The sequence below is a fragment of the Macaca mulatta genome, chromosome 7, assembly GCF_049350105.2.
Source record: "Macaca mulatta isolate MMU2019108-1 chromosome 7, T2T-MMU8v2.0, whole genome shotgun sequence".
NCBI lineage: Eukaryota > Metazoa > Chordata > Mammalia > Primates > Cercopithecidae > Macaca > Macaca mulatta.
The window spans coordinates 109,185,359-109,196,975 of NC_133412.1; the positions used below are offsets into that span (position 1 = coordinate 109,185,359).

The following is an 11,617-nucleotide window of genomic DNA, read 5'->3' on the forward strand; positions in this document are numbered from 1 at the left end:
AAAAAACAATAGTTGGCCTGTATAAGGTAAGAGGAACTTCTCTCTGGTAGAGAAATGAGAGTGTAGACTTTCTGACCTGTGGGGTTCCTGTGTCTATTCTGGCGGCTGCCAGGGAAGAGGTTGGCGTCTGCTGCTGAATGGCAGGACAGACTTTGTGATTCAACTGCTAGATCTTTGGCTTTTCAGGAAGTGAAAATAATCCCAAGATAAAGTATCCTCACTTGTATTTTTCCCCTTTCATAAGTGCAATAGGGCATAAAAGGGCTTTGGCTTTTGGCTACAACCAGAGGTGAAAGTTTTTATATGGGCATAAAGAGACAAGTTAAAGCTCTTTGCAAACTATGGCTAAAGTGCCCATGTCAGTAAGATGTATACAGTGACCGAGGACGCTGGCTGGGAAGTTTTCTTCGTTTTGGCGGATTCCTCTGCCCTCCTTCACCTTCTCCAAGGTAGTGAGAGTAAGTGTCCAGGCAGGAGCTTTGGGGATCCTGTCCTGCCACTATTGGCTGAGTAACTTGGGAAAGTTGTCTGACTCTCGGACCACATTTTTTTCTCACGTGTAAAATGAGGCATTTGAAATAGATGCCATCTCAGAGTCGTGTCATTTCTGAGATGCAATAAATTATCTTTTGTTCCTAGATGATAATGTAAGCACAAAGAACAACACTATTTAAAGATCACACACATACCCTCTCAAACACATCATCTGCCTTTGGGAAAGCAACGTGTTCACTGTGATAATTCAGCACCAGGACCTGAGGTGGTGGGAACAGCTTTGGCTGGTTTGCTGCTCTCCAAGGAGCTCCTGTGCCGGCCTCTTTGGACAAGCATCCCTGCCCTGCGGCGCAGAGTCTCCAGGACCAGCAGATGGCGCACTTGCACAGTCCACACATTTTCCAGGTTCTCAAGGTAAATGGTACTGATTAACATCCAGAAATAACACCCACTGATGTTTGAACAAATTGCAGCGTTTTCCAGGCCACTAAAACCATGGCACTTTGTGAGCTGGAACATTTGCTAATATTTAAAATGGTTAGAAAGATTGTTAATCTATAATACTTTCGAGTGTTAACAGCCTCTTTCACCCACGCATCAAAAAGCCCTTAATAAATTGGCCTTCTTTTTTCAGGTAGGGAAATTAGGGCAGAGGGTCAATTGGCTAAGATCACAGCAGAACTAGTCCAAATAATTCAGACCATACACCTCGGTGATCTTTTAGAATTGTCTTTCCTCGCCCTTCCTTTCTTTAGTGCCCACTTCTCTTGGTTGTGGAGAGGAATGTGCGTGTTGACTGGGGATGTGGAAGAGGAACTGACATCCTCTGCACTTTGGGGCATCGCCACCTGCCATGGTCATCATAACTCCTGATCGCCACAACCTGTATTCAGAATCCCTGTGATCATAAGAACTGGCATTTACTGATTACTTACTTTGAGCCAGGCATTGTTCTAAGCACTTCTCACACATTAATCATTTAATCTTTCCAGCAGCCCATAAAGGAGGCAGAGAGAGTAAGTAAATTACCTAGAATAACAGATCTTTGCATTTCTCTAGGCTCTAAAAGCAACAATGACTTCCATCTATTTTTTAGTGGTAATCACTCTTTCACCCCAGATATTTCCAGATCATTGACTGATTTTTACTTTAATATTTAAATTGAGAAATTTATTGGAGCTTTGGTGATATCATGTAAGTAAGCCTTGGTTATAGTAGCTTGTAATGCTATTATTAGTGTAGAAGATTTCCTTTCACAACCTTGTGCTTAGAAGGAGTGATTCACTGGAAATGGAAATAAGATGTAAATGAAATGGGAAGCTTGGCAATTTAATCACTCAAGTAATATATATATTTTCAAAGTGCTCACTTAATCCATTAGTCACAAAACAGCATTAGAGATATGTTGGATGGTTTCACTCCAACAACGTTTATTTGTTTCAAAAACATACATAGTGCTTACTGAATACCAGGCACAAATATTAGTTCACTTAATTCTCCTCACAACTATGATGAGCCCCTTTTACAGATGAGGAAATCAAGGTAAGAGAGGTAAGAAACGTAGCTAGTAAGTGGCAGATCATGATTTACACCAGCCCCTAGCTTCGGATCCATGCTCATAACTACTAGGTTGTGCTACCCCTATCAGTAGCAAGCAGGTATGCTGGCAGGATATAGAGTAATTTAACCAGGGTCAAAGACAGAAACAAACAGTTATAGTGTTGATTTCCTCCTAACAACAATCCTTATACAGCAAATAATTTCTTTCTCTCTCTCTCTCTCTCTCTCTCTCTCTCTCTCTTTTTTTTTTGGAGACAGAGTCTTACTCCATCAGCCAGGCTAGAGTGCGGTGGCACGATCTCGGCTCACTGCAGCCTCCACCTCCTGGGTTCAAGCGATTCTCATGCCTCAGCCTCCTGAGTAGCTGGGACCACAGGTGCATGCTGCCATGCCTGGCTAATTTTTGTATTTTTAGTAGAGATGGGGTTTCGCTATGTTGGCCAGGCTGGTCTCAAACTCCTGGCCACAAGTGATCCACCTGCCTTGGCCTCCCAAAGTGCTGGGATTATACGTGTGAGCCACTGTGCCTGGCCATTATATAGCAAATAATTTCTAAAATAAAAAGTGAGACTAAAAATAGCTAAGTTAGCTGCTAGCCTTGATAAAGGAGAATAGGAATTTTAAAGAACAAGAAACTATAGGGAGACCTACAGATGTTTTGTTTGTTTTTGAGACAGAGTCTCACTCTGTCTCCCAGGCTGGAGTGCAGTGGCATGATCTCAGCTCACTGCAACTCTGCCTTCCGGGTTGAAGTGATTCTCATGTCTCAGCCTCCTGAGTAACTGGGACTATAGGCGTGCATCACCATGCCCAGCTAATTTTTGTATTTTAAGTAGAGATTTTTCTATTTTAAGTCATGTTGGCCAGGCTGGTCTCAAACTCCTGGCCTAAAGTTATCTGCCTGCCTCAGCCTTCCAAAGTGCTGGGATTACAGGGGTGAGCCATTGCACCTGGCCTGTTTTTTAAAATGAGTATTGATGTTTGTGATACTTAGAATAATAATTAGTTCATCATTTTTACTGAAGACTAAGCAAAAGGAAATTGCGTGGCATCACAGTTGTGTGTGAGTGAACATCTGTTTTTTTCCTCCTTCCCCTTTCTGTAATGATGTCATCCTTCACGGCACCTTTCCCAGGAGAAAAACCTTCTCCATTTATAAAGTGCATGGGAGTCAGCTGGGGATCTCATTGAACTCTGGATTCTGATTTGGTGGGTCTGGGATGCAGCTCCAGATTCTGCATTTCTCACCAGCTACTAATGCTGCTGATGTGAGGCCTGCTGGGAGTGGCAGGACTCCTTCCCTTCCTCATCCTGCTTGGGTGTGGGGTTGCCAAAGACAGTACCTTCCATATCACATTCCTTCTACCTTCTGCATAGGAGTGGTTGTCATGTGATCCAGATTTGACTAGATATGATTCCTATCTGGGATTTGGTTCTCCTGCTCCCAACTCATACACCTGGGAGAAGCCTGGCTTCAGGAGGAGGCAAGGAAGTCAATTCATTGAGAGCTGCAGAAAGAGGAAAGGAGAAGGGGGAGAGAGAACAAGGATGACTAGATGATGTACTTTGAATTCTGGAGGCCAGCTCTATCCAGGAACACAAGCCAATAAAGTCCCTTTATGCTCAAGCTAATTTGTATCGTTTCTGCTACTTGCAATTAAAAGGGTTCTGCCTAATACAGAAGTAATTTAGATTTGATATAAAGGAGAATTCTTTACTGTAGCAGGAGGGTGCTTTGCAACTGTTGCTAAAGACCATTGGGAACAGAACAGATACTGAGGTTATTTTGGGGAGACTTGCAAGAATAATATTAAAACATTTAATAATTAGCATGGCATGGATGCTGACCAGTCAAAACAGACACCAGCCACAGTGACATTCTGGGAACGCCAGCCTTGGTCACCTGGATGCCATTTGTAGTAGGTACAAGATCTGCAGTATTTTTGTGTTGCGAATGATATGCCTGAATTCTTTAGTCGTATTTTGCTAAAGAGGCTTTCATTAGTGCTTTACAAGATACAATGTTCTCTTACTTTCTTTTTTAATAAATTATAAACTTCCATTTTGCCCCAATATTTTTACACAGGGTTAATTTATTGTCATGTCAGGTGATCATCTTCATTTTTTTTTAGAATAATCTTCAGAATGTTCTCCTATAAAATTAATTTTAATATCCCTAGCCTTTACTTAAATAGAACGATCTTATATTATTCTAAATGTATTAAGTAGATAACTGATTAATATTACAAAAATGGATACCTGTAATCTTTAGGAATTCTAGAATATTAGATGAAGTCGAGAGTGATATTACAATTTGATTTAAACATGCTAAAAATATACCAGAAGAAGCCAGAGTCAGTTTCCAGGAGTTACAACTATGGTGGATTCTATCTTTAAAATATGCTGTTATGAAGAGAAGTGGGCTAAAAGGCACAAACATACAGTAAGATAGAAGGAATAAATTCAATGTTTGATAGCAGAGTAGGATGATTATGCTTAACAAACATGTATTGTACGCAGGTGACGGACACCCTAAATACCCTGAGTCACTCAGTACCCATTATGTGTAACAAAATGTCTGATGTACCCCACAAATTTGTGCAAATAAAAAAATAACATATTCTATTAATCTCACCAGGAGTAAAATAACTTTTTGTGGGTTGTGGATTGGTGGACAAGGGGAATAATGGTGATAGAAAAATCCTGGAGACGCTTAGGCCCAGCCACTCTTTTAATGCTTTCTCTGCTTACTTAAAGGTGGGAGCATTGCATTAGAAACCCAGAGATCTGGCTTTTAGTGTGATACCTCCCTGAATTCCACTCTGCACCCCCACCTCACCTTCTCAGTTCCCCCTTCCCCCACCTGCCCTCAAGCCCCAGTCTTTTGTTGTAGAACAGCAACAACAGAGGGAAGAAGCTCTTTCTAGGAATAAGATGCTATATGTTATTCTTAAAGGGAATATGCAAGCTCATGACCAGAGGTTAAGATTCTCCAGGAAAGAGTCAAAAGGCCTTGATACAAGAAAGCAGGATTCCAGAGCAGCCTGGCATTGTTCCAGTCTGAAGTATGGGGTGGTTCCAAAATTGGGGACTGTGGAAATATATTACAGAGATCTGTGGCTCTAGAACACACAGCAGACACTGTGAATGCACTGAATAAATATCTCCCATGTATTGCGCTACTGTTTTCTAATCTATGGAAGTGCCGTTTAAATGATCAAATTACAGTTATTAAAAGTGGAAATGAATTCATAGTAGCTTTCTCTTATATTTTTCCTTAAAGACCTAAGATCTAAAATATGAAATGCTAAGTCTAGATCATATGGCAGTCTCCTCCTTTAAAAGTTTAAGCATGTTAAATAAGTCCATGAAATTTTATAGGTAACTTGGATTTTAAAAAAAAATGAAAACTGAAATTCTTTCAGCAGTGAATGTGTGTGTTTTTTTAATTCCCTGGATTGATCAGAGGGTGCTCTCTCTCTATCCTTAGGACTGTGAAGAATTACCTAGAGGCAAGACAAGAGCTCATTAATTAAATATTTCCGCGCTGGACACTCATCTGCCTGACAGTTCTCTCATTATGTGCCCCTGAGAGGGGGACTAGTTGTCAGCAGCTGATGTAAAATAATTTTCTCACTGTTATAACTGCATGAGCAAAGCCTTGATAGCAGTTCTTCATGTCTATTAGGTAAATCATTTGAGGGAAAAATGGTTTTGCACTGAAGGGAAAGTCAAAACATTTCATGCAAAATCTTAAATAACTTGTTTTTTAAAATAAGAAAAAAATGAACTTTCTCTAACTATAAGTATCTTTTGTTTGTGGCCCAGGGATCCCTCTACCTTTGCTGTCTCTTTCCTCAGGTATATTTCTCTATTTATTCATAGAGAGAGTATTCTATATGCCCTGATGTGCTATATCAGAAATACCAAGCATGACTAATTCAGTTATCCTCAGTGAATATTATAAATTTGACACTCTTTATGGCCTTGTTGGTGGGCAGGATCTCTGGGTACTCTTTCCGTATTCTTTTGCTTGATAGAGATGAGCATATTTCAAATCCAAATCTATGTCTATGATCTATATCTGCCTGCAGCTAACCCAGTTGAAAATTTTGCTTTGAGATTTCTTTTTATTAGGTTGGTGCAAAAATAATTGCAGGTTTTACAACCTCTAGTTATCTGGTCAATTATTCGGGTTCCAACTAATCACATCCTATTTCTGTAGTTGATTTAAATGCAGCAAAAGAAGGCACATCTTGAAATGTAAAAAGTCAACAAAGATCTACCTCCAGAAAAGCACTGGATTCATAGTTTTACAAACCGATTCCTTAAAACTTCAGTGAAGGAGATACTATTTTAAATATTTCAAAGCTTCACAATGCATTTTATAATCACTCTGATGCTCAAAGAAAACAACATATAAAACTTCCATACAAAGATGCCTTGGTGCCCTGCCCACATCCCATGGGGCAAGGGTGGGTTCTGACTTCACCACAGCCAGTCTGTTATTTCTTCTGTCTCAGACTTCCCCAAGCCCGGGGAGCTTGCTCAGCCTGCAGGCGGGAGCAGCCCAGGAGTGCGGGGGATTTAGTGTCCCCAAAGAGAACTATCAGCCACCGGGGTTAAAACTCAATAAGGAGGCATTCCGGTATGCATGGTACACAGGTCCTCTGAGGATCCCCAAGGGGAATGGAGCCCCAGTTACCCTCAGTAGTAATAGCTCATCAATGTACCCTTTATTGTCTTTTCCTCTGTCTCTGTCTCATCTCTCCACTCCCTCACTTCAAGTACATTGCTGTACTAATGTCCCTATATCAGGCTCTGCTTTTATGGGGGATCCTAAACTAGGACTGGAGGAAGACAAGTTTACTGAAAAAAGTAACTGCTGTCAACAACTAGTATTCAAGGCACGGGTTTCCAGCAGTCAGGGCATCATGCCGCAGAGGCTCCTGCTTTAAGAGTCAGCTGCTGGACAGAATCCAGGAACCTCAGCTGCCATCCCACTGTTGCTGCTGCTGTTGGCTACCACTGCTTTTGGTATTACTGTCGCCGCTGCATCAAGTTTAGACTGTCCTTGCAGCTGCTGCCACTATCAGATATACCATCAGAAACCAGAAATAGGAAGAGGATGGCTTCTTCCATCCTCCAGTCTTCCAGTCTTCTCCCAGTGCCTTCCATTGGCAGAACATACTGGAAGCTAGTCAGAAGAGTGTCTGGAAGATGCAGTTTTCAGTGTTCCTGTCTCCTTACCATATATATCAAAGCACAAACTTTTGTGAATGAGGCCTTAGAGCAAAATGATTGGCTATATAAAACCTATAACCAAAATCGTACGTAACTGAAATTCTAGCTTTTTAAAAGTCAGGGACAAGCCAAAGATTCAGGTTATTCCAACTCTTTTTTTTAAGTTCAGGGGTACATGTGTAGGTTTGTTATATAGGTAAACTCATGTCGTGGGGGTTTGTTGTACAGATTATTTCATCACCCAGGTATTAAGCATAGTACCCATTAGTTATTTTTCCTGATCCTCTCCCTCCTCCCACCCTCCCCCCTCCAGTAGGCCCCAGTGTGTGTTGTTTCCATCTATATGTCCCTGTGTTCTCATTATTTAGCTCTTATAAGTGAGAACATGCAGTATTTGGTTTTCTGTTCCTGCATTATTTTGCTAAGGATAATCAACTTAGGTTGATTCTATGTCTTTGCTATTATGAATAGTGCTGCAACGAACATACATGTGCATATGTCTTTATGATACAAAGATTTATATTCCTTTGGGTGTATACCCAGTAATGGGATTGCTGGGTCAAATTGTAGTTCCAGTTTTAGGTCTTCGAGGAGTAGCTACACTATCTCCACAATAGTCGAACTAATTTACACTCCCACTAACAGTGTATAAGCGTTCCCTTTTCTCTGCAACCTCGCCAGCACATGTTATTTTTTGAATTTTTAATAATAGCCATTTGGACTGTTGTAAAATACTATCTCATTGTGGTTTTGATTTGTATTTCTCTAATGATCAGTGATGTTGAGCTTTTTTTCATATGCTTGTTGGCTACATGTATATCTTCTTTTGAAAAGTGTCTGTTCATGTCCTTTGCCCACTTTTTAATGGGGTTGTTTTTTTCTTGTAAATTTGTTTAAGGTCCTTCTAGATGCTGGATAGTGTGTAGTTTGCAAAAATTTTCTCTCATTCTGTAGACAGCTCTTATTTTTTTGAGGTATATTGATATCTAGTTCACATACCATACATTCATGGATAATGTGCAACCACAATCAATTTTAGACATCACCTCAAAAAGAAGCTTTGTACCTTCCATCCCACCTCCCTCCCCTGCCACATTCCTCCCTCTCCCCCACCCTTAAGCAACCATTAATCTATTTTCTGTCTCCATAGATTTCTTTATTCTGGATTTCAGTATAAAAGTAATCATACAATATTTGGTCTTTTGTGACTGGCTTCTGTCACTTAATGTTTGCAAGGTTCATCCATGATTGTAGTATTTATCTGCACTTCATTATTTTTTATGGCTGAATAATATTACATTGTAGGATTATACCATGTTTCACAATGTTTAACATTTTCCTTTAAGTTGTTTAAAGTTTAGTTTAAAAAGAAGCACGAATCTTGGGAAATTAAAGGTAAAATTGTCCCTATTTTCTGATTATAGAATTGTGTGCCTTGAAAAGTCAAAAGGATTAAGGAAAAATGATTATAACTAGAGCATTCTGCATGGTGACTTTCCTGTATGCCAAACAGTTAGCAAACATTTTGAAAACTACTTCATTTATATCTATAAAAGCTTCTATACTTATGAACAAAAATAAGATGCAATGTACAGGCTACACACACGCGCGCACACACACACACACACACACGTCTTCTCAGAGACATGCAACTTCTATAACTCAGAAGCCAACATGTTCCTGGAGTAAAGACATATTGTAAATTTAGTGTAAATTAATTTATAAATATGGCACTTTCATATCAAAATCCTAATAACATTTAGGATTTTGTTTCTAACTTTGTAGAATGATTCTTAAGATTACCTGAAAGAAAAAAATGATGGGAATATATGAGTAAAATTTTGAAAAAGAAAAGCAGCAAAGTGAGAATGTATTATTAGATATTTAATGTATTATGAATTAAAAATAAATAACAGCTTGTTTCCATAGCAAGAATAATAAGTAAAATGTAATATGAAACTCAGAAACAGAGTTTAGTATGTATAAGACATTTGTATGTGATAGAAGTGTAATTACAACTCATCATTATTATTATTAACTCATCAATTATTATGGGACACCTGACTAGTGATTTTCAACTCTGTAGTCATCAAAGTTCCTAGTTGCAGACAACAAAACACATTTTAATAAATTACCTTCTGCCTAAAATTAGCTAAAGTTATTAGGTAGCCTTCAGAATCTCCAGGACAACTGGAAGAAAGTAACTGCCAACCTAGAATTCTTTACTCAGCAAAAGTATCCTTCAAAGAGAAGGTGGAATGAAAATATTTCCAGACAAAAACCTGAGAGAATTGTTCACAAACAGGCTTTACTAAAAATAAAGTACCAGAGGGAGGTCTTTAGGTAAAAGCAAAATGATTCCAGATAGAAACACAGAAGCACAGGAATAAATGAAGAGTAGTTGAAGAGGCAAATAGAACAAATATAAATGAATGTTTGCTATATAAACAAACAAAGGGCTCATGAGGTTTAAAATGTGTGTACAATGAAAATAATAAAGAAGGTGGTGGTCGGGGGGAAATGGAGTTAAAGTGTGCTAAGGACCCTAACATTGTCTGGGGAATAATAAAATAATTAGTTTGTACTCTAAAAAAAAAAAAAGTCAAGAATGCATGCTGTCAAGGAGGGTAACAACTAAAAGAATAGTAAAATACTATATAATTAACAAGTTAATAGAGGGGAAGATGGAACAACAATATACGTAATTCATTAAAGACAAGAAGAAGAGAAAAAGTAACATAAAACAAGTTGAAGAAATGGTAAGTAAAACAGGAAAACAAACAAGTTGGTAAATATAAACCCAAATTTATCTGCAAGTACATTCAATATTAATAGACTAAATTCTCCAATTTAAAAAGAAAAGTTGCCAAACCATATTAAAAATGAACTCTGCCAAATTATATTATACTTAGAAGAGATACATCTTGAATGTAAATACAAACGAGGATTGAAAGTTAAAAGAAGGCTGGGCATGGTGGCTCATGCCTGTAATCCCAGCACTTTGGGAGGCTGAAGCGGGCAGATCACAAGATCAAGAGATCAAGACCATCCTGGCCAACATGGTGAAACCCTGTCTCTACTAAAAATACAAAAATTAGCCAAGCATAGTGTCACATGCCTGGAGTCCCAGCTACTTGGGAGGCTGAGGCAGAATTGCTTGAACTGGGAGGCGGAGGTTGCAGTGAGCCGAGGTCGTACCATTGTACTCCAGCCTGGGCAACAGAGCGAGACGCCGTCTCAAAGTAAATAAAAATAAATAAATAAATAAAACAAATACCATAGAAAACCTAAGCAAAAGGAGTTATTCTGATATCAACCAAAAACAAACATTACTATCAATGAAAAAAAGACATTTTAAAATGATAAAGGGTCAAAGAACCCTCAAATAAAGTGATTATATAATTGTGTGCATCTAATAACCTAGGTCCCAAATATAGGAAGCAAAATTTTTAGAACTAAATGAGAAATAGAATCATAGTGAGAAACTCCAGAATCATAGTGAGAAACTCCAAAACATATCCATCAGTAATTGATAGAACTAAAAGACGAACCTCACAAAACTCTAAGTATATAGTAGATTTATTAATATGATTAATGAAACTAACAACATCAATGTTATCCACAGATAGAATACTGTAACCAGCAACTGCGGAGCATGGAATATCATCAATATTGCACATATGCAGAGCCATATAGCATTTCTTGACACATTTGACAAGAAAAAAATTTACAGATATGTTCTTAGGCCTCAGTGCAGTTAAGCTAGATAACAACAGAGTGATAACAACAAAATGCCCAAATCTTTGGAAATACACTACTTAATTACACAAGGGTCAAAGAAGACAGTACAATGAAAACTAGAAAATATTTTCAACTGAATGATAATGAAAATATGATATAGCACAACTTATTGTAGAATATAACTAAAACCATGCAGAAAGGAAAATTTTTAGCCTTAAAATGCTTACATTATTTCACTGAAAAAGTCATGATCAAAGTATTCATTTTAAAGAAATTAGAAATGCTACAGAAAATTGGGCCCACAGAATGTAAAAAAAAGGAAAAAAAATGAAGATGAAAACAGAAATTAAAGAAGTAAAAAACAAACATACAATAGAATAAAAATGCCAAATTTGATTATTTGAAAAGATTAACAAATCGATAAGCTTCTAGCAAGACTGATCAGGGAAAGAAAGAGTGAAGGCACAAAATAACTAATATCAGAAATGAAAAAGGGGACATCACTGCAGATTCTACAAAATTAATAAGAAAATAAGATGATTTACAAAGAACTTTATGTGAATAATTTTGAAGATGT

General features: G+C 38.2%; 1 long non-coding RNA gene across 1 annotated transcript; it reads left to right on the forward strand.

The window, feature by feature from the left end:
* Positions 1 to 314: 314 nt before the first annotated feature.
* Positions 315 to 11,380, forward strand: LOC144330241 (uncharacterized). Its single transcript, XR_013396242.1, has 2 exons — positions 315 to 2,339; positions 10,491 to 11,380. It is a non-coding gene; the product is annotated as an uncharacterized LOC144330241 (long non-coding RNA).
* Positions 11,381 to 11,617: the final 237 nt, after the last annotated feature.